General features: G+C 38.1%; 1 protein-coding gene across 2 annotated transcripts in view; it reads left to right on the top strand.

Annotated features, from left to right (window-relative positions):
• Positions 1-25,141, top strand: part of ZC3H12B (zinc finger CCCH-type containing 12B) — an 86,888-nt gene that overhangs the window by 34,742 nt on the left and 27,005 nt on the right. The window contains exon 1 of one of the 2 annotated variants that reach the window (XM_075184390.1): positions 25,113-25,141. This exon is cut by the window's right edge and continues 211 nt beyond it. The exons of the other annotated variant lie outside the window; for it this stretch is intronic. The gene's annotated coding sequence lies outside the window, so the exon portion shown is untranslated. Of the gene's footprint in view, positions 1-25,112 lie in introns of those variants that run through there. 2 annotated transcript variants of the gene reach the window in all.

Below are 25,141 nucleotides of genomic sequence, written 5' to 3'. Positions count from 1 at the left end.
TGAACTTGGTAATATTGCAGTACCAATGGGCTTATACTGCAGGATTGGTTTGGCAAATTTTTTTGTAATTAAAAAAAAATGTAATTATTTTTTTGTATTTTTTTTTTTATAATTTTTTTTGTATTTTTTAAACACTTGGGAATAATGGGGAAATAACTATGCCCTTAGATGCACAGACCACAGTACACAGCACGACTGGACTGAACAGGACACAGCACAGGACCCAGCAGCACCACTGAACTCAAAATTAACAGAGCACAGCACACAGTATCACTGGACTGATACTGCAGAACAGAACACAGCACAGCACAGAACTAAACAGCACAGCACGAGATCTACCAGAACAGAGGACCACCTAACACACCCTCCCTCTACCCTGATCAATGCCCGAGTGAAGATGGCGGCGACTAGCGGGGAATTTATAGGTTCCGAGTATCGCGAGATCCGACAACGGGATTATGACTCGGAGCCTCGGTTTCAAGTTTTCATTTGGCGCCAATACTTGGATCTGTCTCGGATCCGACTCGGATCAGCAACGTTCGGGTGGGCTCGGATTCAGGAAATCCGAGTGCGCTCATCTCTACTTTAGAGTGTTAAAATACTAAATAATAAAAAGATAATCTAGTTCCACAAGTCCCAGAATGCTCTGACAGGCATGGACTTGCTGGTACTTGTAGCTCCACAGTAGTCCATCGGAGAGGAAGTGATCCAGTGTTATTCAGCATGTTGCTGATTTGCCTCCCTGCATGTTTTTTGTAGGCCTAATATCCATAGGGAATTCAAGATTTGTGGGTACCATGCTGCCGGTCTCCTGTTATAGTTGCACATGCGCAGTAAAGAAAAGCAGATTTTTTCGGCCTGCATTTGGCTTTGCATAAGTTACATACATTTTGTATGTATCTAACAAGTACTGTAATATTTTCCCCAACAAACTATAAATACAGTATTTATACACAAAAATATTTTAATGTTTCATTTCCTTGCCCACTTTGGAATATAAGACATATTTACATTTAGGTTAATAAATATAAAGGTCTCCTTTTATACCCTTAAGTTGTTACTCCTACCATCTAGTAAGCTCAATACTGTAAGATGTTTAATCGACACCATACAATATACTAATGGATTCCTATATGATATTACTGTCCTCTGTCCCCTTGGTTGTGACACATTGTATTTTTGGGAGTTAGGTACTCTGTGGCAGGTAGTATAAAACTATGATGGTGAATATAGTACTCTAGAGGGACATTGCTTTCTGACAAATATATGGTTTCCAACCCAGATAAAAAGAAAGCATCAATGACCTATTCCCATTTATATAGAAAAAGTGGATAAACGGTTATCAGACCAAATGAGAAACTTTTTCCTATAAGCCCTTTAAAAGGGTTCACTAGCCTGGGAGACACCAACTTTCCGATTGCAACTCCTAAGTGTTGCTAAAAAAAAAAAATGGTTTCCTTTATATTTAAAGTAATTGTGGCCCAGAAACTAAAGATACATTCCATTAAAAAAGGACATATGGTCTTCATGAAGGCTGTGCTGTCTTCAGGATCATAGAACAGCCTCAGTACAGAAAATGAAGATTTTATGTCACCGGTTACTAATACAAAATGTGGCTCCCATTTGCTATGTCAAATTATCTAATTATGATGGTAGTTCTTTATGAAGGAGGGAGATTATATTCATTGGTCAATTTTCATAAATTTCGGGCCTTTTTCTAAAATTGCTTAGATGGCCATTGAAAGCTTAAGTAGGGTATTCTTAAAGGTTTTATATAAACTGTATTTTGTCAGACAAAATATTGAGACACTCATGGTAACCCCTACTCGTCAAAATAACAATTTTACCAGCTCACTCCTTCTTTTTCTACCTCTTTTATCACTATATTGGTGTTTCAGTGTTGTTGAAGGGCTTGGCTCTATCCGCAATTATGATGATCATTAGTGACAGAGCTGCCTGTAATATATTTAAGCCCTGTACAGTGACCCTGTAGAAGACATGGGTGTACAACCCTTTAACGTACGTGACATTAAACAAATGATACAAATAAGAATAGTAAATAAACAACAGAATAGTAAATAAACAAAGGAGAACAGTCATTGGCAGTTACAGAAGTTATATTTGGAACTTTATCAGTAGCGTAAGTAGTTGCACCTCTTTTAGATTGAAGAAATATTTCAGGGTTGAATTACAAATTAATTTATTCAACTTAATTAAACAAATGTATCTAGGGCTTTTGTTAACTCTTGGCTGTTGAGATGTTTCTTTTTAGAGAAGGCGTGTTTGTGTCCTGCAACCTCTTTTGTGTTGTTTTAAGATAAGCTCTAAAAACAGTTGCTTAGGACACAGAAATATGCCAGTACTTGGTGAGCAATATCTGAAAGGGTTTATAACTAGATCAATGTCCTGGCACTTAAGAAATAATATGTAGTATTATTATCATCCTTCTACAGCATTTTTCTTGGTTCACATAAACTATGATTTGTAAAATGTTGGCCTTGCAGCTCCTACATTGAATAATTGGTGCATAAGCAAAGTACATATGTGTACAGTTTAAGTGTTTCAGCATAGCATGTAGTTGTGAAAAAACGGCAGATTTCTGTTCTCAGTTTGCCTTTAAAACGTGCTGCATCTTTTACATGCTTCTTTAATTGTATTGCGTGCAGTATAGTAAATGTGAAAAGGCTCCCTGTCGTTATGCTCTATCTTTGGTAAAATTGTTTCTGTGAGAGACAGTGAGTTTGTATACACACACTCAACAGCCATAACTGGCCCTCAGTGCTCTTTTATAATCTATATCCTCTTTTCCCTCAGTTCTTCTCTCTTCTACTCAAATGTCTGATAAGAAAGTAAAGTACTTCTATCTGCAGTATGAATGGAGTTGTGGTGCGGCGTGGAAGGCGTGTGGTTTTTTAAAAAAAAAATTCTCAAAAATTGTTCATACTGTTGTTAATAAGTACTCAACGTTTTAGTTGGGGATCATGATGGGATCATCTGCTACAAGAGCTCACTTTGAACTGTTTGTTAAAATAATGAAAATGAGAACTATCTAGGCCTGTTCATTACTTTTAATTTATCTCATTAGACTATCCCTTTGATGTATATTATGTACATTGACACAGTACGTTAATACTGAAATATTTAAAACATTTGTGATCATTTTATTTCTTTCACATATTTTAAGAAGGTTCACTTGACCAGCATGACTACAATTGCTTAAAAAAAGTTACAAAAAAATATAATACAGAAAAGAAATAATAATGCAATGATTGATTCATATGTATAAGGGACAAACTGAGAAAAAGAAGAAACAAGTTACAGATGGTTTAATCTTAAAAACAAGGAACAAGGGAAGTTAAAGAAATATTAAAAAAAGTGAGTATTCAAACTTGGGAGAAACTTGTTTATGATGTCATTAACAATGCCAGTAATGATTCTTGCAAGAAGAATGCATGATCAACTATTACATCAGGAGAAAAATAAACAGTGCAAAAGCCATAGCCAATGTGAAAATAAAAGAGGAAGCCAAAGAAGATAAGTAATCATAAACAAGTAAAATGTCATGATGTGTACCCTGCGCCTGTATGTCAATATATAACATCTACATTTCACTACAGTTGGTATGGACCATCAACAGTATACCAGAACAAACCCAAGAGATATCACATAGATATCTTCATTTCAGGTGAAAGTTTTGGAAGCAGAAAAGGAAGGGTCGAAAAGATTGACAAATCTGCATGAATATCTCAACGTATTGAGGGGAAATGATAATGATGTGAACAAATATTTGCTCAACTATGGAAACAAAATTTGATTTATATCACTTGTATGAGGAAATACTGCTTTAAGGCTTTAGCCAGCTCAAAATAAATTGTCAGTATTCTTAAATAGATCTTATTTTCCTTTTTTGTATTTATAGTCTTCTCTGTTTGAAGAGTGTATAGGAATTTGTTAAGCACCTCACAACTTCAGACTTTTCTATACAACATACATTTATGATTATATGTATATGTCATATGTATATGTAATTTTAAAAACAAATTTATAGAGCCACAAAAATGTTACCCTGTGTACAACATGTGTACTTGAAATGGTCATATATATATGCGTTTTGTTAAATGGATTTTATTAAAATTAAAAATAACTATCTGGATGCTGTATAGCTTTGATTATTGAGATCTTGTGAATAGTTCATAAATATATCTTGTTTTGTATCAGTCATTGGATTTTATATTGTGAAGACGTTTCAAAGCCAATTAAAAAAATATCTTGGAAAATAAAAGTATTTGAAAGAAAATTCTGGTTAATTTGATGGAGTTCCTTGATACGCCTGCAATAAAGGCAAAGACATTTGACACGTGGTGTAGTACAGATGCTAAACAGGCTTCCATATATATATATATATATATATATATATATATATATGGTAAGACTGTAGCACTGGAAAAATAACAATACATGCAGGTAGATTAAACAACATTTAAGAAATTTGCACATCAGTAAATAAATGGGACTTTATTTGGGTATATGTATTTTTGTACATGTGTTTTACAATTCATGTTGTATACACTTGGATACAGGAACAAATGGATGAAATATAGAGCATGTAAAGAACGTTTGCTGTTGATTCACTATGAAAACAGCACTGTATTTCAATATGCTTACATTGTACATTTACACAACATAGCACGTAGAATACAACGATATAGACTTAAATATGCATGCTCACAAAGGCAATGCTGTTGGAGGATCTATCGGCAGAAGTATTGGACAGACGGACTTGAGTACGTACATACCTCCAAATCTTCCCGACATCGTTCCTTCATTGATTCTGGTTTTTTCAAAGTTTCTAAAACTAAATAAAACAATGTGTTGTGGTATGATAAACATGATCATGGTAGCGTACACTCTCTCTCAATATCGGAACAAGCAGTTGCTTATTGAGTGTGAACGTGAGTGTGTAATCTGCACAATAATTGCATAGGTGTGTACCCAGCTTTATGTGTCTGCTTTGGGTTCAGAACACATTCATCCATTGTTCATACATATAACCATGCCCTAATCTATGCCTTCTGCACACTGAAGGCAGATTTTAAAACATTCATGTATTAGTAAAAGACTATGTTGAAACCATTAAGTTAAAAGAAGTCATTCAGGACAACATCTCTGGCAAACTTCAACTTGCGTTGCTAAGCTAGAGTGCACCTTTTTTGAAGTATGAACGGTTCAATTAGAACAGGTTTGATCCATTCCAGCATTGGTAAGACTAAAAGGCAGACCAGCATGGTTGGTGGACAAACTAGAATCTGTCAGAAACACAAGGTAGAGGAGCTTATCTTTGGAAGGAATGTTGTTGCTGTGCTACTTATGGGTTCTCCTCTCACATAGGCCTGGCCTACTTTACTAAAGAACTCTCCATGTCAGAATTGGCCTGCCTTTCAGCTCAAGATTCTTAAAATGTTTATGGCACTGTTCCCTTCCCTTGAGTTTTCAGATAATCTTTTATGACTATTTCACTAGTGTTTGTTTAAGCTTTGAATAAACAATAAGCATAACTGGTATAAACCTACGCATAATAGATACAAATCTGTGTAAATAGAAATAAATGGTTTTAACCATTGCAGACGTTATCTGCAAGTCCCAACCCTTAGATAGAGATAAAACAAAAGTAGAGGTCCCCTTGGCGTACAGGATGATAAGAAGAGTTAATAGTTTATGTTTATCAATTAACAAGGTGCAAAGTGAATGAACGGAAGAGAAAACTAAATCAAATCAACCACACGTCTGATGCCACCTACACCTCCAATGCTAGGGGTGTATCTGTTCTTTAATAAGCACATCTTTTTCTATTAGACATAGTCCAAATTGACTCTCAAGGTAGATGTGACATTTGTCTCGTCTGTAACGAAGTGAGCCCTGGGGTGATGGATATATATATATATATACCTGTTAGCCAAACAGGCATGAAGTCTAACGGGTCCCCTGGTCTTCACCAAAAACTCCCCTCCCCCAAGGCAGGTCTGGACTTTTGCGGCCTGGAACACTCAGGTCACGGCCATCTGATCAGCCACTAGGCGCAGCAAAGCAGAGAGAAAGGGAAGTCCGAAAGCAGGTACACTGGCCATAGCGAGGTACAAAATAAGTATGCAGAAGGGAAGTCCAATAAGAGGCCGGGATTTGGTACACAGGCAATAATTCAGTACATAATCAGGTTCTGAGAAAGAGTGGTCAAAACAAGCAAGGACAATCACAAGGAAAGCAGCAATTAAGCATAACAGGGAGTCAGTCTTGGTATGAATACCTTTTGCTCTGACAAAGCTGCATTGTCAGAGTAAACTTATATACTCTGCAGGTTTGAATATGTTATCTCACAACCTCGATCATATGACTGCCCAAACCAGGAAGTACTGACCTCTACAAAGAGACAAAGGAAATCAGCAGAGTGTGTGTATGAAGGAGGGCACAGAGTTTTTGGATGAAAGAGGGCACAGAGTGTGTGGATGAAGGGGGGCACAGTGAAGATCACTGTGCCCCTTCATGATGTTGTTTTATTTTGTTTGGTCTTATTAACTGTAAACTATTCTAATATGGTAAATATAATTGAAAAACATATATAAAAATATTCTTTTCCCTTGGATTTATGTGTATTATTTTTGCAAACAACTTACTAAGTATTTCTGTCATGACTTAAATACTCATTACCTTATTTTGACCCAACTACTTATAAAACGGTACTGCTCGGTAATTATTTTGGAGGGGTGCCTTGAAAAAATTATGGAGACTCTAAGGGTGTCACAAACTGAAAAAGTTTGGGAACCATTGTGCTAACCCAACTTTTTGTACTAGTAGGTACAATTTTTGCTGGGTATGTAAAGTAATTGTGAATGTGTGGAACACCCAGGCCACCATGAGAACCAATGGAATGCATAGTTTTACATCAAGCTTTTGGTTTATTTCCTGCTCGGGTGCAGAAGAGAGCCTGAGATTAGAAGGACAATAGCAGTGATGCGGAAGTAATTAGGAAATGTAAGTATTGCCATGGAAAGGGTATGGAAGAACTATTTGAGTGCATGGATAAGTTGAATTGTAATGCTTACTTGAACTGATAGAAATACCAGGTAGAGACAAACATTCTTGTATTGTTTTAATAAAATTAGGTGTGTAAACTAAAGGTTGGGAAAACCGTAGGAGAAGTATTAGTAAACTAGCTTTCATTTCCTTTTAGAACACATCTGGTTTAGACTTGTACGTTATTTTGCTTTTTTTTTTTAAACTATATTAAAGATTCATGTATAAAAATATACAATATAAATATTTGAAATACAAAATAATGTAATATCTCCTTTTAATCATAGATATATGCATGAGAGGGGGTGGGGAAGGTAAAGAGGGAAAATGGGAAAATGTTACAGGTACATACCAAAAATGAGTGTCAAAAGCAATTTTTAAAATGTTTTACATTTGAAGAGAGCTACATGTTTACATAGTAAATATAAAATGTAGAATAGCATGGTGGCACAGTGGTTCGTATTGCTGTCTCACAGTTCTGAACTAGGGCCCTCTACGTGTTGTTTGTATTTTCTCTCCCTGTTTTTGTGGGTTTCCTCATTTCCTGGTGAAATAGTAAGAGAGCAATGTAATCGATATTCACAATTAGTGCATGTAGCATAGGCTGTACTTGATAATGATCGTTGCAGGGCATCAGAGGCGTTTTACCCAGTCTCTGGTATGGGAAACCATGGAAGTTGGTTGGTTCAGTAGCACTAGAACTGGTTTATGAAAATGAAGGACCTCAAAAGTCTTCCCCGGTCTTAGGTATAGGATCATCAATTATGTAAATTGTATGGTTCAGTTAACCTAAAGCAGTGTTATAACAAGGGACGAGATTAGTTCAGTATATTTATAAAATAGATTTTGTATTAAAGAAACATAATAATACATAATACAATTGTAAACAGCTTGTTTGTATACACTAGGAATGATAAGGGTCCACTCCTGGTGATCTCAAGTAGGATTCCTATTTGGGAGTCTTTGGAAGAAGCAGGGAAAAGAATAGCAGAAGAGCAGTAAAGTTATCAATATTGTTGTTGCGAGAGTAGCGGCACTCCTTCTCCACATGTTTCGTCATGTGACTTCATCACAGTGGTGTGTGCTGCTGCTAGAGAAACAAAGTTTACTGTTACTTGAAAAAGCTATTACTGTGGAGGAGGGGGGGGTTTTCTTAAAAAAATCCATAATTACATCTAATCAAACCAATTAATTAAAGGGATTATATTTATATGGAGTTATTAACACCAACAATGAAATAAGAAGTTAGCCATAATGGGGTCATATTATAAAAATGGAGCAATTTCATAGTTCATAAAGGTGGAGGGTCTGGAGCTTGTGAATCCAGAGCATGTCCCTCAGGACCATTCCTTTGGGAGATCACATTACCTTTCCCTTGACATGTACAATAGTCCTACAGGACAGAAATTGGGCATTGGACTGGTGATGCTGTTTGAAATGTTTAGAAACAGAATGTCTAATGTGATCCTGTAATCATACCCCCCCCCCCCTTTTATTATTATTAAAGCATGTCAAAAATAATATAAATGGTCATGTAAAAAGAATCAAAACAGCATATTTGAGAACAAACAAAGCAAACAGTTTCAACACTTGGCACATAGTTCATCATAGAATTGATCATCATCAGCAACTGTAGTCATAGTCCATAACAAGACATGGGAGATAAAGAGAAAATTATTGTTGCAATTAGGTCCAAGACTTAAGCAGAATTCGGGAGCTGTACTCATATTTTAAAATCTTCTATGAAACACAGGTTGTTTTAAAGAAAACAATATGTAACTATTTACTTTCTAAAACTGTTCAAAGATGTTCAAAATGTATCCATTGCATTTAGGTGCATACTTTACATTGAACCATGTAACCAATCTGCAATCTGTCTTGTGCAAGTTATGCAATGAAAGTGTCTGGTTGGTCACTATGGTGTAGTGCGTATTTAGCACCTAAATGCAATGTTATTCAATGAGCACTAGAGAACCTTTATTTGTATCAATATATTTATTAATTAGTTGCCATTTTGTATGGGTATGTGAAAACAACACACCTAGCAAACTGGCTCCATGTTAAGCATTCCTGCCTTGCAGTTCTGGTGACTTGCCTTTTATTCGTTCAAAGTGTTAGTGTGGTTTTCTACACGGCAAAAGCATTTTGTAATGTAATTGGTTTCTGACTAAACTGGCCCTGGTTTGTGCCTGGGTTAAGAAAGTGATTTTCTAAATTCTACTGGTGCAGAGGATGATAGGGTTGAATAATGTTCCTCGATTATACAGCGTTGAAGACTATGTTTGTCTCTATATAAATAAAATGTTGATGATGATAACCATGACATTCCTCGGAGAGGCCCAGATGTTAAGTAAAATGGTAGAAACTATATATTTTGAATGAGTCAATCCTGTAATTATACTGTACAAGAAAAGACTATACTAAATTATTTTTGAGAATAGGTCATTTTTCTATAAAGTCTAACTGTAAATAGGGGGCTATGCAAAAATAGTTGGGAGTGTTTCTGTAATTTTCTTACATGAGTATCCAACACAGCGGGTTACAGACCTTTACAACTCTTCACACACTGCTATTATTGCAGCGAAAGCTCCACTCCCATTTAGGGGAACCACAGCATTTACTTCAGCAAGCGTTCCAGTGAATACAGTATTGCTCTGGCCTTGTAGGTGTGCTCTAAAGACTGGCTACAGTTTTCTGCTCATTGCACTGGTTCACTTTTTTACAGAAGATATTTTGTCACTAAGAGCATCCTGTTCTAAATTGACCTAAAACAGCACTGGTCCTTGTAAATATGGCTCTAAGCTGATAGCTTCAATTTTTGGTAACCTTTTCCCAAGTAAGTTGAAGTTCAAGTCACAGGGATTTCCTGAATATATTTATTACACTGGCCCACTTTCTGTACACTGTAATAAATAGGTCATGCTACTGTATAATGTCTGTTTTTCCTTGTGGTACCTATATATAAATTCTGCTTGTGCATGTTTTTTTTTTCTAAATATGAAATAATCATTGACATTTAATAAAGAAATTGAAAGAAAGTATTGCAACAAGCATGGGGATTTCCTGTATATATAGCATGCCCTGTACAATATGTATATACAGAACATTGTTTGTGTGTAAATATATATATATATATATATATATATATATATATATATATATATATATATATATATATATGCCACAACATTAAAACCACCTGCCTAATATTGTGTAGGTCCCTGACCCATCGAGGCATGGACTCTTCAAGACCTCTGAAGGTATCCTGTTGTGTCTGTCAACAAGACGTTAGCAGCAGATCCTTTAAGTCCTGAAAGTTGTGACGTGTGGCTCCATGGATAAGACTTGTTTTTCCAGCACCTCTCACAGATGCTGTATTGGATTGAGAGCTGGGGAATTTAGAGGCCAAGTCAACACCTTGAAATTTTTGTCATGTTCCTCAAACCATTCCTGAACAATTTGTGCAGGGCGCATTATCCTGCTGAAAGAGGCCACTGCCATCGGGGAATACTGTTGCCATAGAGAGGTGTGCTTGGTCTACAACAATATTTAGGTAGGTGGTATGTGTCAAGGTAACATCCACATGAATGCCAGGACCCAAGCTTTCTCAGCAGAACATTGTCCTGAGCATCACACTGCCTCAGCCAGCTTGCCTTCTTCCCATAGTGCATCCTGGTGCCATGTTTTCCCTAGGTTAACGACGCTCACACACCTGGCCGTCCACATGATGTAAAAGAAAATGTGAGACATCAGACCAAGCCACCTTCTTCCATTGCTCCATGGTCCAGTTCTGGTGCTCACATGCCCATTATAGGCACTTTCGGCAATGGACGGTACAGCATGGGCACACTGACTGGTCTGCAGCTACACGGCCCCATATGCAGCAAGCTGCGATGAACTGTGTTCTGACACCTTTCTATCAAAGCCAGCATTAGTTTTTCCAGCAATTTGTGCTACAGTAGCTCTCCTGTGGGATTGGACCAAAAGGGCTAGCCCTCGCTTCTCACACACATCAATTAATTTGGGCACCGATGACCCTGTCGCCGGTTCGCTGGTTGTCCTTCCTTGAACCACTTTTGGTAAGTACTAACCACTGCATACTGGTAACATTCCACAAGACCACCTGTTTTGGAGATGCTCTGATCAAGTCTTCTAAGCATCACAATTTGACCCTTGTCAAAGTTGCTCAGATCCTTACAGAAGCTCATTCTTCCTGTTTCTAATCCCATCCCTTGACAGGTGCCATTATATCGAAATAATGTTATTCAATTCACTTGTCAGTGGTTTTAGTGTTGTGGCTGATTGATGTATATATGTGTAGATAGATAGATAGACGTATGTACAGAAAGTCTGAGGTGCATAGGTGATGTTATTAAGAGCTTTTTTTATAAGATGTCAACTTGTATCTGTCACTGAGTTAGGGTCAGAGGACTGCCCATACAGGCGGATCACGTGATATTACCTCCCGAGAGGCGCAGATTCTAACGGTGAGGAAGGTGTTCGCCAGAGACTCCCACATGGGAGTTTGGAGTTAGCTTCTCCCAGATCGCAGGTCACGGCCCTCTTAGGGAATGATGAGTGAGGCTGTATTGAGAACCAAGATAATAACTGAAGATGCACGGATGAGAAGTAACTCAATGACTAAGGGGCAGTTTCCCAGGGCAACGGTAGAGCCAATGTACTGAGTTTAAGGAACAGCAGGCAAGTACACAGGTTATACTGAAGACTGGTAGTGATGATCTGGGGGTAGATGTGCTGGAGACTCAGGGAACAGGTAGCAATAATCTGCGGAACGTTACCACAGGATAGTGGAGTAGACACAGAGGCTGTGATTATCTGCAGATAGATGTGCTGGAGACCTCAGAGAACAGGCCATCTGACCAGGAGAGTAGACCTGCAGATCTGGCAACTTGGTAGACAAACAGGTGCTTTAAATAGACAGAGCTTGGCAATTAGCCAATCAAGAGGATGCAGGAAGTATTGAGCAGACCAGGTGTGTGTGCATGCTCAGTTCAGACCAGCAAGGAAGAGGAAAACAGGTGAGAACAGTGACCATAATGCAGATTTATGTGTGACAATACCTTAGGTTTAAAGATCTTTCATATTGTAGCTGAAACATTTGGCAACTGTAACTTCTGAGAAGTGCAAGTTTGTTTATAACTAGTTACATATTGATGGTATAGGGATACAATGACAGAGAATGTTCTAGAGTTCATCATCTGATTATCTGAGTGTAGGACTTCCAACAATTGTCATTCTTCTACCACTTTTTTGAAAGGTTAACACCAGGGTGTTGTCTGCTGTGTAGCTTGATATTGGTGAACTTCAGTCAACATTGTGGCAGATGATTGGCTAAGAAGCTGTAACGTGGTGCATTACATTTGCTGTAAAACAATCTGAGTTAATAAGTTATGAATTGATCATGCACATTTCATACCTTCAGACAGCTATATTTCACCATTGTCAAGTTATATATGCTAAGATTCTTAACTGCAGCCAGACTTGGTTTCTTTTTAAATGAATAATCCACAATGTTGTGTTCCTAGTTTCTTACAGAGGCAGTTATTGGATACTATTGGAAAGTACTAAAAAAACAAATGGGTCATGTAAAATAATATTTAAAATACCAGATCTCTAACAACAGTTTCTCAAAAAGAATAATCTGTTTGTTATTCAGTCATCCTCCATCACTGTATTTGCAGGTATGCAACCAAATCCTTGTTGGATACATAAATATACACTTCTTATAAAGGTGTCATTAGCCTTTAAACATCCAGCTCTTCCAGGTTTAGGGATGACAGTTATATGTGCAGCATTGAAAACGAGTGTTTTTCACTCTTTCTATCATTTATTTATATATAGCGCCAGCAAATTCTGTAGCGCTTTACAATTTTGGAAAAACACAGTAACAAACAAACTGGGTAATACAGACAAAGGGGGGTCAATTAATTGTCCGCAATTATTTTTTTTCCCCCCGCAGAGTAAAAATAAAAAACAAATCTCCCACAGGTTTTTAACTGCAATAGCGACCATTTTTAGTTAGCGCAGCGCGAAAACTCGTGCAATTCAATTGAAAATGAGGGAACGCTACCCCTGCGCGTTAAACATTGTGTTTGTGAGTTTTTAGGGGAGTGAAGAGGAGTTTTAACGCGGTCATGTATTACACAAAAAAAAGGTTTTGCATACATTAGATTGCATTACACATTGATATCTACATAACAGTACTTTCTTTAGCATATTTTTTAATTGAACTATTTTTTACCATAGAATCATCTATACCATGTCAAAACACATTACTACATTCATATTTGTACCAAAAACATACATAAATATAATTAATTAGTGATTTTATGTATTTATTTATTTTTATGTTTATTTCATTATTTTTTCACAAGAAAATCGACTTTTACATGTTAGGCATTAGTGATAAACATAAGTTTAACTTTTTTTTCACATTATTACATGATTTCAAATACTTTTCAGAGTTTGTTTTTTTTCAACACACCCCAAAGAGGTGCGAGATAAAACAGCATATTTGCCTGTTGAACACGCCGCATTAAAAAACAATTGAATAGCTTTTAACGCGGCTGCCTCTCACACATCCTATACTTTCAATAGACCTTCTACTGGACTGCGAGAGGACCGTTTCATGAAAAAAAACAGCGCTAAAAATGAAATTGAATCGCGGGTAAAGTTAACCCACATGATCATCAACACACAGTTTGAATGCCGCGTACAGCGATGTGGAAGCAAGGACCTGAACGGAATAGCTCTGGTCTCCCTCACTAGACTTCTACACATTCATAGAGCCAATAACGGTTGTGTGTCTATTAGTGAAGTCATTTAGAAATACAATATTCATAGCATCTCAATTAATCATTTGAATTCAATAGTTAGGGAATTTAGACTGTAAGCTCCAATGGGAAAGGGACTGATGTGAGTGAGTTCTCTGTACAGCGCTGCGGAATTAGTGGCGCTATAAATAAATGATGATGATGATGATGAATAGTGTGATAGCAATACTTCTTTTTAGGTGTCTTTTGTCTACTTTTTTATTTTTACTTTTACCTGCCTAATATTTGGGGCTCCAGTATAGAAATCAGAAGAAGAACAGAGACTCTCCTAGTGTAAAAGAAAATGCCCACTGCCACTGGTTGTTGTTTGATAACTGCACTACAACAGTGTCAACCAATAAAGCACAATGATAGTAAACAACATGCATGTGCTGTAAAGGGTGGAAAATCTATTAACAAAATATAACTGCTTTTAGCACACAATATACAAGACAGATTATTTATTTGCGGTTTCTATATACACTAGTCTACTACTGGTATTGTTACATGGTTCTAAACGGCAGAGAACCATTCATCACTAGATAATTGTCTGCAGTGTGGAAACCTGCAATTGTACAAAAATATGTGACACATCTCTACGTCTGGCAGACTATAACTACAGTAGGTAGTGTCTATCAGTTTGAATGTTTCATTTATATGTGTCTGTTAATGCACCGTACACCTTTCTGGCTCCTAGATTCCATACCTCCATGATACATGTTGATACTTAATAATAGAAAATGATGAAATGACTGTGCCAACTTTCCAGCTTAATCCTAATATTAGTTCACAAAGACTTTTAGAAAACAAAACTAACACAGAAAACTGACAGATATATTTTTGCTGTAGGTGAATCTACTGGAATTTGAAAATACATTTTCTCAATGAGTAGTAATAAGTAATCATGTTCCCTTTTTTATTTACTAGTTTTCAGGGGCAGATTCATTTCTAAAGAACAATGCAGTTGCACTCTATTACTGTTACTACGTTACGATGGTAATTTCTCCGCTGATTTTTTTTCTCGCAGCTAGATTAACAGCCCATATTTTATATACCAGCATATCTAGCAGCACTTTACAACTGGGAACAAACACAGTAATAATACAAAACTGGGTATTAACCGACAGAGAGGCCCTGCTTGCATGCTTACAATTTATAGACCTAAGATACATAAGGTTAAGAGATGCATATTGCATATAGGTCCAGCCAGGTTGCAATGGGGATAGTGTTTCATGGGGGCTATATTAGAGAATATAAAGAGAAAAAATTAAAGTTTGAGTAGACTGTGTAGAGCAGGCCTGTCCAACCTGCGGCCCTCCAGATGTTGTGAAACTACAAGTCTCAGCATGCCCTTCCAGCTATCAACAGGTTGTCTACTGGCAAAGCATGCTGGGGCTTGTAGTTTCACAACAGATGGAGGGCCGCAGGTTGGACAGGCCTGGTGTAGAGCTTCTGGAACTATAGGCTGGATTGACCTAATCTCAGGAACCAAAGATTAAGAACAACTATTAGGACAATAGTTATCTATTATGGTGATTAACCCACATATATTATACAATTGCAATAGCTCTACCAACTAATGCCAGATAGGTGTTCTATGAGTTATGTGTTTGATTCTGCAGTGTGCTAAAATTACAGAGCGCACTGATTATCGGCTGTTTACATTGGGTAATCACTATAAAATTATTTAATTTTTGTTTTCTTGTTTTTGCTGCTCCATCTGTGGGGCCTTTTTATGATGGTATTCGCGTATTGATATATTAAACATCTAGTTTTGGAGAATCACTCTGTTTTAGATGATTTCTTCCTGGTGTATGATCATGATTCATTTGTATCATTTAATTATGTAAATCTATTAAATAGATTTTTCCTTCTGTCAGCACTGTGTTTTTTATTTAGCTTTTGGAGTTTGAAAAGCTTGGCTGAAGAAGTGAGTTTTCTGTAAAAGCTTAACGGTTTGGAGACTAGAGGAAAGTGTTGTATGAAGGAGGGAATTCCACAGGTTCAGCCCGTAAAAGTCCTGTAACTGTTAATGGGAGTGGTATGATAATGGAATGGTAATGAGTATGGTTGAAAGATTAGCAAATATATAGTTCAAGAAGGGATGGATAGCGCTATTATCCCACTGCTGCTAAACACACCTAGGGAAATCACACAACTTCCCCAATATATAGCATAAATAATTCAAAATAGGAGTGTTACAGCGCTGTGGTAGTAATCACATAGGAGAAAATAACATTCCCTCCGATAATATAAATGGTACAAATATTCTTAAGTAAAATAAAAAAGTATACTTAAATTTGAAGATGTGAAGATCTTTTCATTCAAAATTTTCCTCCAATATATGATGGTGTAACATAAAAATACAAAAAACACAACATAGTGTAATACAGTCACAAAAGTTGAAGTTGTGTAGTAAATGTGTAGCAAAACTTCAATCCTTTCTTCTTATGTGGATCAACTCACCAGATAGAAGATATAAGTGTGCTTTAATTTAGAAGTGAAAATAGATATCATATGGTGTCTTCACCCACTCTCTTATGTGAGTACACTTACAAGATGGAGGGAAACAACAGGCCTGGGTTCAAATTTCTTTAAGGACCTCCCATATGGAAACTCAGGATTCTCTCTCAGGCATATTCCATAGGGTATATAGAAAGCAAAAAAACGGATCTAGCGTGATACCGTTTGTACTAAAGATGTTTATTACATAGACACATATATATAAAAATTAAAAAACATTACATAAAAACTGGACCATAAGATCATGAGGGTCCCTACCAGATGAAGATGGAAAAACAGATTGTAATAAGTGTCCCCGGGATCCACTTCACTGGTATTTAGTTGGTAAAGATGGGGTCCTCATGTATTCAAGGTCCAGTAGCCCTATACCCAACGCGTTTCAACCTTTCCAATTAGGTCTTTCTCAAGGATAGGGCTAATTCAAATGAGTTCCCTTTTATACAGGAAACTGTCATAGTTCAAAGGTTACATGCATTTTACATCCACATTTTATCAAAACAGCAATATTTTCATTAAAACAGCATCATTTTCATTTAAATAACACCACCTTGTTAAAAGGAATCCTAATTAGTCTAAATCTCCCAAATAAAATATATTGAAATAAAGAGATATACGGATTTGGCCAAAAAATATATGGATTTGGCAAAAAAATAATGAACATCAATATCCTATTTTCAAACTAGTGAATTCTTATTAATCTGTCCCCCTCTGTCTGTACTTATCTCCATGGTCCTCCTTTAATGCTGATCAAATATCCAGAACACTAAACTCTCGTGGGGTGGATGCCGTTTGCATTCCAACCCTCACTTCCGGTTTGTGTTCCATCTGCCAGAGATGAAACGCATATGCGTTCTAACAGTATTTCCGGGAGGACTACGCATGTGCCTAACCTCCCGTGAACAGTGTCTGACACGAACAGAATACATTATATGTGTCAGGCGTCTCGCGTCATTTCTATCCTCCCGTAATTAGAGGAGAGAGTCCATGTCACCATGAAAATAATGAAAATATTGCTGTTTAGATAAAATGTGGATGTAAAATGCATGTAACCTTTGAACTATGACTATGACAGTTTCCTGTATAAAAGGGAACTCATTTGAATTAGCCCTATCCTTGAGAAAGACCTAATTGGAAAGGTTGAAACGCGTTGGGTATAGGGCTACTGGACCTTGAATACATGAGGACACCATCTTTACCAAATAAATACCAGTGAAGTGGATCCCGGGGACACTTTTTACAAGCTGTTTTTCCATCTTCATCTGGTAGGGACCCTCATGATATTATGGTCCAGTTTTTATGTAATATTTTTTAATTTTTATATATATGTGTCTATGTAATAAACATCTTTAGTACAAACGGTATCACGCTAGATCCGTTTTTTTGCTTTCTATATACCCTATGGAATATACCTGAGAGAGAATCCTGAGTTTCCATATGGGAGGTCCCTAAAGAAATTTGAACCCAGGCCTGTTGTTTCCCTCCATCTTGTAAGTGCACTCACATAAGAGATTGGGTGAAGACACCATATGATATCTATTTTCACTTCTAAATTAAAGCACACTTATATCTTCTATCTGGTGAGTGGATCCACATAAGAAGAAAGGATTGAAGTTTTGCTACACATTTACTACACAACTTCAACTTTTGTGACTGTATTACACTATGTTGTGTTTTTTGTATTTTTATGTTACACCATCATATATTGGAGGAAAATTTTTAATGAAAAGATCTTCACATCTTCAAATTTAAGTATACTTTTTTATTTTACTTATGAATATTTGTACCATTTATATTATCGGAGGGAATGTTATTTTCTCCTATGTGATTACTACCACAGCCAGAGCTGGATTAAGGCTCTGGGGGGCCCGGGGCACTTTAGGCAGGGAGGCCCCTATGATGTAACATGGTTATCATTTTAGGCAAATACACAGGCAATGCTGTGTGCACTACTGTTAGGTGCATGCAGCTCTGCCTTTACAAAGCAGTACAGTGTGGAGGGGGACATACCTCCCAACTGTCCTTGATGTCGGCCCCAATCCTGACTATGTGAGACAGTCACCCAAATTCAGGACTGCCCGACCAGATTCAGGACAGTTGGCAGACTGTCCTGCTCTCTCCTACCTGTTCTTGTCACGGTCACTACCTGTGGCTGCTGGTTTCTTTAGTTGCTGCTTGTCTGGATCCTGGAATGTTGGGGGCCCTATTTGGAAAAAAACATGGGTAAATGAAATTTAGAAAATTTCAACCAAACTAGCATTAAATCAATAGTATTTCCCATTTAATATATAAACATATTTCCCTCCCTCGAAACAGCCCTATCAATAAATTAAATGGCATTTACATTTAAAAAATATAATCATTTTCCATAACCATCCACGGCATTAAATAATTCATGTTTCACATTTAAGAAAAATATCTAATTTTCCCCAAACAGCCCCACATTCATTTATGAGCTTCCAAACCACCCCAGCATTAAATTTAAAGGTCCAATCACCCCATCTTAAACTGATAGCCCCCACTATTAAATGAAATTGCCCCACCATCATCCCACAAATAAAATAGCATCTATTAAATAATTAGCATCCACCTGCAATCCAAGATTAAATTAAGAACCCCGTTCCCTCACCCATTATATTAACATACTACCCCCCTCACACACATTATATTAACATACTACCCCCCTCACACACACACACATTATATTAACATACCACCCCCCTCACACACACATTCTATTAACATACTAACCCCACTAACTTTGTTCTATCCGCTCGCTGTATGACCTTGTTTCTCTTCACACATGGGACGGCACCTGTCATGTGGTGCACGTCCCATGTAACACCAATAGCAGGCTACACATAGGGGAAGGGGAGGATGGATCATAAGAATCCGCTACCAATGATAGAAGGTGGCTGGTCTCAGAGGAGGGGCCAGCCACCAAGTAATAGAGACTTGGACCAGTGCAGGAACCGGACCAAAATAGTAATTTTTTCCTGCCCTGCCCAACGGGCATATGCCCCCCAGCTCCCCGTCCCAGCCCGCCCCAGAAAATAACATTGATACTGCACATTAAAATAAAAAAGAAACACTGATAAAATGACATCAGTTTTAACATATATATATATATATATATATATATATATATATATATATATTTATTTATTTATTTTTTTGACATGTTATCACTGTTTCTTTCTTTTTAATGTGCGGTATCATTGCCATATATGTGTGTGTGTGTGTGTGTGTGTGTGTGTGTGTGTGTATATATATATATATATATATATATATATATAATATATGTATATACATATACACACACACACACACAACAACTATGTTACGGGATCCTCTATTTTATTAGTAATTATTGAGGCCTGCCTCTTCTATTAAATATTAAAGGTTTAATTAGGCTACACATATATACATACACACATATATATATATATATATATATATATATATATATATATATATATAATGATTAATAATTATTAATAAAATAGAGGTTTCTATAACTTATAAGTTATATGATCCTCTATTTTATTAAGGTAATTACTCAAGCCAATACATATATATATATTTTGCATCTAATATTCCATTATTCGTGAAAATGTAAAATGTCACATAGAAAAGATAAGATCCTGGTAAAAAAAGAAGTGGTAACACAAATAAAACAACTGTGATAGGTGAAGTCAGACTAAATAAATTACAAATTACCATGCAGTTTGTCTGCTCCTCTATTAAACTCCTGTTGCAAGTGTATATCTAAAATAAATCATAAGAAAAATCAAAAAACACAATAATATATGATAGTGGGTTGGGTACGTTTTTCCCAACTGTAATAAACACGACAGCAAGTATGCCTATAAACTAACATATATATACATATATAGATACATACATATACACACACACACACACACACACATATATACATACATACATACATACATATACACACATAATACACACACTCCAAGTGACAATGTGACTTACATTGGAAGCCACGTTCTGCACTGCAACCCCAGTCTCTTTTGGTATGGGAGGAGCTGCGCATGCGCAGCAGCTTAATCTCCGGCATCTTGGAATGGCCTGATGTACAGCAGCATCGCGGCTGCTGTACTTCAGGCCAGCTGTCAAATTTTGTTTGGGGGCGGAGCGCCTGTGTCAGGGGGGCCCCACAGCCGGAGAAGCACTCTAGAATCGGATCACCAACTGACAGGTGATCCGATCAGCGTGTGGCCGGCGGCGGGTAGTCGGCGGCGGGGGGCCCTCAGAGAGAGGGGGGCCCGGGGCAGGTGCCCCCTGTGCCCCCCCCTTAATCCGGCCATGACCACAGCGCTGTAACACTCCTATTTTGAATTATTTATGGTTGAAAGATGCCGATGTGTAGCAGAGCGGTCGAGCTGGTTGATTTTTTGAAACAAGTGAAGAGATGTATGGTGGTGCAGTTTTGGCGATGGCTTTGTATGTTTTATATTGGATTCAGCAAAATATGGGCAACCAATGTAGGCAGTGTCAGAGAGGCGTTGCCAGCAAGTAGAGGGGGGGGGGCAATCACTGCCCCAGTTACCTCATCTGAGTGACTGTCCTTTCCTTCTGCCAGTGTCAGTGACTGTCCTAATCTCTCTTACCTGTTCTTGAGGTTTTAACTCCTTGCTGCTGCTTGTGTCCTAAGATAGGTTTTTGTTTATATCGTCTCTGGAATATCGGGCCCTGTTTGGAAAAAAGATAGGTACAAAAAATATGGAAAGTCTAGTAAGAAGACATCCCTGGAGGCCTCCCTCCCCCAAAACCAGCCTGACATTTATTTTACACCCACTTTTAATAAATAGGCCTCGTTCCCCCAGCAAGCCCTGACATTAAATGAATATTATTCACATATAATAAATAAGCCAGTGCCCCCCCTCCCCCCATTAATTACAAGAATATGAGTACAATCTATGTCCACTGCTTACAATGGCATGATTAAACCAATCTATTCTCGTTATAACATGAACAATAAAAGTTCTCATACAGCAGATTTTATAACTTACCTGGTACAGCCATCATCTCCATGGTTTTTCACACTACCACTGGCCCACCCTGGTTCCTTTGCAATGACGTGTGAGGACAACTGTGACCATTTCCATCATGAATAACAGGGCAATGCTTATCATGAATATAACGCGCAACGGAATTTTAGCACTATGTGGCACAGTGGTCAATATTGCTTTCTCACAGTGCTGGGGTCATTAGTTACATTCCAACTAGTGCCCTATCTGTGTAGAATTTGTATGTTCTCCTTCAGTCTTAAAGCATACTGATAGATTAATTGGCACTAGGGTAGAGAGTGGTACCCTCATGCAGTGGGGCGCACTCAGTACCCTGGTATCCAGTCCGACCCAGCATCCCTCCAATAATAGTGTGTGGTATTAATACACCCCCCCAATAATAGCATGTAGTGTAGTGTTGATACTCACCCCCCTCCCCCAATAATAGTGTGTAGTGTAGTATTAGTACTCCCCCTCCCCCCCACCAATAATAGTGTGTAGGTGTAGTTAGTACTTCACCCCACCCTAAGAGTGTAGTGTCAGTACTCCTCCATCCCAATAATAGTGTGTAGTATAGTGTTAGTACCCCCAAATCATAGTGTGTAATGTACACCCACACCCCAATGATAATGTGTAGTGTCAATACTTCCCCCACCCCAATAATAGTGTATAGTGTTAGTACTCCCCCAAGCCAATAATAGTGTGTGGTTTTGTGTCATTATTCCCCCCACCCAATAATAGTGTGTAGTGTAGTGTCAGTCAGTACTTTCCCACCCGAATAATAATGTGTAGTGTTAGTAACCCCCCCCCCCCAACAATAGTGTGTCACATTAGTACTCCATCCCCAACATCCCTCCCCTGGATTCTATGAGAGCGAAACTGTACAGAATGATTAACCTGCTATCAGGCTCCTGGATCCATGCTTCTTCAGCCACTGCAGGTGGCAACTCCTCAACAGATACAGCGTTGCAAAATCATAGACAGCAGCAACTCTTACAGATGCAGAGAGCCGGGTGTCTTGGGTTTCTGCATTGTTTGTGGATAGATTACATTTGTAGAGCACAGGCTTTTTGCGGTAGTGGGAGGGGTCGTAAGGTATCGGGGCCCTCTGGAAATTTCCCTGGTATCCTGATGGACCAGCCTGATCAGGGCCGGATTTACTGCTAGGCAACCTAGGCATCTGCCTAGGGCCTAGCGGCTCTCGGGGGCCCAGCTGGGGGGGACAAGTGAAAATTTTTTTTTTAAAAAAAATAAATTGTGGCCCAGCCCCCCCACCCCCCGCAACTCGTGGGGGGGGGGTCGAGTGCCGCAAGTCGGGGGAGGGGCCACACGGGGCTAGTGTGGTGGCTGGTCTCCTCCCTCCCTCCTCTGTGTCACATGGGACGTGCACCACATGACAGGTGCCGTCCCATGTGTGAAGAGTGCACAGCTCCTGCATGCAAAAGGGTAAGTTGGGAAGTAGAGAGAGGGGGGTGTAATATATTGCTAGTGTGTTAGATAGTAATTGTAAATTTTGTCTGTTTTTGTTGTAACAAATGTATAGTCCAAATGTATATGAGTTCAATGGGGTACAAAATGTAATGTATCTAAAGAAAGTGAGGGGTGATGTTGTTGGTAGGGCACTCGCGGGCTCAGTTGTTATGGTTCAAACTTCTTAAGTGTTTTGTTTATGGCTAATTCAGTAAATAAGGAGCTGAAATTCCTTTTGTGGAACATAAGGGGTTTAAATGATAAGGTAAAACAATCCTTGGTTATGCGCCAAATTAAGGAAAATTATTCAGATATATTATGTCTTTTGGAAACACATTTGGTGGGTCAGAGAACTTGTTCTTTCAAAAAACCTTGGGTAGGTAAGTCTTACAATGCTACACATACAACTAATTCTCGTAGGATTTCTGTGCTTGTTCATAAGAGGCTTATATTTACTCAGGGAAAAAATGCAAATAGATGTTTTGAGGAGATACGTCTTTATGAAAGTTATCATTAATTGGTCTCCTTTGCTTCTTTTAGTAATTTATATACCCCCACTTTAGTAGTGAAGTACTAAAGAAAAGTGGTGAATTTATAGCAATGTTTCAGAAGGTTCCCATTATCTGCTTAGGTGATTTTAACAATGTAATGAACAAAAACTTGGATAGATGGAGGGAGCAGAAAAATAATTGTACTCGGTCAGCTTCAGTCTTTTTTGTTTTGATAATTAAATTAGGTTTGATAGATATCTGGCGACTGAGAAACCCAGATACTGTTCAATTTTCATGCTTCTCTATGACATACAATGCATTTTCTAGAATAGATTTGGAGCTTTTAACTTGTTCTCTTTTATACCAGTGGTGAGCAAGGTGGAGTATAGGGCTAGGGGGATGTCGGATCATTCTCCTCTTTTTCTTTCTATTGATTTCTCTATTACTAGTGGTCAGATTTATTTAAAATTAAATTATTTCTGGCTCTTCCTGATGGATATAAGAGCTGTTTTGGTGACCAAATGTATTACGTGTGTGTGAGGGGCCACTGTGTGTGTGTATTGTGTGTATGTGAGGGGCCACTGTGTGTGTGTGTATTTTCTGTGTGTGTGTGTATTCTGTGTGTGTGTATTATGTGTGTGTGTGTGTATGTGTGTGTGTGTGTATTCTGTGTGTGTTTGTATTATGTGTGTGTGTGAGGGGCCACTGTGTGCGTGTATTATGTGTGTATGTGTGTGTGTGTGTGTGTGTGAGGGGCCACTGTGTGCGTGTATTATGTGTGTGAGGGGCCACAGTGTGCTTGTATTATGTGTGTGTGTGTGAGGGGCCACTGTGTGCATATATTATGTGTGTGTGTGTATTATGTGTATGTATGTGTGTGTGTGTGTGAGGGGCCACTGTGTGCATATATTATGTGTGTGTGAGGGGCCACTGTGTGTGTGAAGGGGGGGGCCCAAACCGATATCTTGCCTAGGGCCTCATGAGGTGTAAATCCGGCTCTGAGCCTGATGCTGAATGTAGGGACTGACAGAGTGGAGCAGCAGTAGAACATTTTACAAGGAAAATTTGAGCTGCATTCAGGACTTATTGTTGTGTTTATCAACATAAATAGAGATGTAAGGGTACGTAGCTTCTCTTGCTTGGTAGGAATAGTATTCGCTTAGTTTCTGAAAGTTTGAGGTGACAAGATGACCTTCAAGACAAAATGGCAGAAAGGTACTCTGGGTCCCATTCATTTCTTAAACCCCTAGTGCTATTCAGGGCAATGCTGGTAACCCCTTGGGCTAATTATCACTATAAAGGATAAAACAGACTCTGTTAGAGGAGGGGGAAAAAACAAGATGTGGTAGCACCCTTCCCCAATTTAGCTTTGGCTAGAAATTGATGGTGATATTGCAGATTTCCCACCCCTTGGAATGGTTCTGGATGATGAATGAATGAATAAACTAGCGCTCTGGTGTTTGCATAGTGTACAAGTGAAAGATCCATACAGGTGACTTATAAATAAATGACTTTTGCTCAAATGCGACTGCAGATATTGGAAAGCAAACCCTGGGTCTCTTACTGATTTCCTTTATTATTTCGGTGACAGTTGCCCTTTTAAGATATAACTCCAATTATGAAGAATAAAGTTTCGCTCTGATTTTCCCTGTTGAGGGTGAAAGTGGTCAGTGTGTGTAGAGAGAGAAGATGCACTCTCCCTATGTAATAGGCATGAGCAGCA

Source organism: Mixophyes fleayi, chromosome 9 (genome assembly GCF_038048845.1).
Source record: "Mixophyes fleayi isolate aMixFle1 chromosome 9, aMixFle1.hap1, whole genome shotgun sequence".
Taxonomy (NCBI): Eukaryota; Metazoa; Chordata; class Amphibia; order Anura; family Limnodynastidae; genus Mixophyes; species Mixophyes fleayi.
Note: the sequence above shows the minus strand (reverse complement) of the source record. Positions and strands in the feature narration are given on the sequence as shown.